Consider the following 2,058-nt stretch of genomic DNA (forward strand, 5'->3'; position numbering starts at 1 on the left):
TTTAGGGTCAGCATACATGTTAGGGTCCAGGTTAGTGTTAGCGTATAGGTTAGGATTAGGGGACGGGTTAGGGTAAGGCTTTGGGTAAGGGTTAGGGTTAGGGTTAGGGGACAGGGACGGTTTAGGGTACAGGTTAGGGTACAACAACGGTGTAGGGTGAGCGTATGTGTTAGGGTATGGGTTATTGTTAACGTACGGGTCAGGATTAGGGGACTGTTTAGGGTAAGGCTTCGTCTAAGGTTTAGGGTTAGGGTGAGGGGACGGGTATGTTGTAGGGTACAGGTTAGGGTACGACAACGGTTTAGGGTTAGCGTACGCCCGCATCTCCTCAAGGGGGCCTGCAGGGGCTTAGCAGTAGGGGTCCTGAGTGGATGGAGCCAGGGGACGGGAGACAGGAAGTGAGGAGAAAGGGTCACCCTTTCCTTCCTTTATTTGCTCATTTGTTCACTTGTGTGCTTACGTTTTCATTTGTTTGTTTGTTTGTTCATTTATTAGATTGGTCGCTCATCCTCTAGTTTGCTCGCCCGCTCACTTGCTCACCTGTTCAGTCCCTCACTTCTGTAGTTCATCCAATCACTCCTTCATTTGTTTATTCGTTCACTCCACAGCTGTCTCCTGGCACAAGGTCAGGACCTGTTTCCGGGACTGAACAGGAGGTACTGTCCCCTGTGCCTGGTGCGACCCCGCCACTTACCGACACGCTTCCTTGCGTGGCTGTGACCCCCTACTTCCCTTGCCCGTGGTGGGATGGCGGCTCTGCCGGTGTGGGTGGCGGCCTTCCTGCTGGCCAGCCTCAGGGCATGAACCGGGAGAGACCACGTCGGGCCACCCTGCAGGGCCTGGGGGTGCGAGCTCCGGTGTGGCTTAGGTGGCCGGTTCACCAGGTCAGGGTGAAAACGGCACCGGCCGGAGTGGGGGTAGATGCTGGGGGACCTCTCCCCTCCCAGGACGCCGTGCCTCAGGGGGCTCGGGAGCCGCATCACCGGGGGCTGCCTCCCCTCTGAGACCTGAGGGTAAACTTGGGGAGGGGGCGAGCGACCCGGAAGACACTGGGATGTTAAAGGGGGCGGGAAGGAGGCTTTTTCCTCTTGAGACGGGGACTCACATTCTCTGACCCCAGGGGCAGAGCTGAGCACAGCCAGTGCCCCATCGCGAGCCACCCCGCGTCCAGACACGGGCAGTTATTTATAGCACGACATCCTTTTTACAAAATGACACCACCCAGGCTGCAGGCTGCATCACACTCAAGGCAAGCGTTCTGCTCCCCACGGAAGCCCTGTTGAGGTTTCCACACACAACGTGTGGCTGTAAAGGACCATGTGTAACTGTGTTTCTGCCACACCTCCTCACAAGGGAACAGGTTTCCCAGAGCAAGCTCCGCAGTGAGCGCGGCTGGGAAGGGAACGCCTGACATGATTGACGGCCATTGATGTCTATTTCAAACCAGCAGGAGAAGAACCGCAGTCTTCACGCCAACGCCGTCGAGGGTCTGGTGATGGGAAGGGCCGTGCCGGCTTCCTCTGCTTCGAGGGAGACCACCTCGACTGTCTCCGGGCTTCCCGCATGCAGTCCAGGACACAGCAGGTGGGGGGCCCGGTGCATACTGCTCCCGGCCAGGGCCCGGGGCCCTGCCGCACACATCAGCCAGCTGCGTGCCTGCAGGTACAGCTCTGTGTAAATCGTCACTACAGTCCGCCATTCCCAGGAGGCAGAGGCAGAGCCGATGGAGAGCTGGACTCGGCTGAGAGATGGCCCCAGGCCCAGGGTGAGGGGCCAGGATCGTCCAGGCCAGGGCGGCCATGTCCCAGAGGGCGGCAGCGTCCCAGGAGGCAGCCATGAGGAGCGGCCCGGGGACAGTGGCTGCGGGGTGGCAAGGTGGATTCTGTGCAGAGAATCGTACAAAGCTTTTTTTTTTTTTTCTTTAGCTTTAGCATCAGTGAGGAACACCTTCATTTCCCTGCAGACAGCCTCCCATCAGGCAGGGTGGTCAAAGCCCACTTTTGAAATGGAAAGTAGTGACTGTGGTGATCTTTTTTTTTTTTTTTTTTTTTTTTTGGG

Source organism: Neophocaena asiaeorientalis, unplaced genomic scaffold (genome assembly GCF_003031525.2).
Source record: "Neophocaena asiaeorientalis asiaeorientalis breed wild unplaced genomic scaffold, Neophocaena_asiaeorientalis_V1.1 scaffold278, whole genome shotgun sequence".
NCBI classification, from domain to species: domain Eukaryota; kingdom Metazoa; phylum Chordata; class Mammalia; order Artiodactyla; family Phocoenidae; genus Neophocaena; species Neophocaena asiaeorientalis.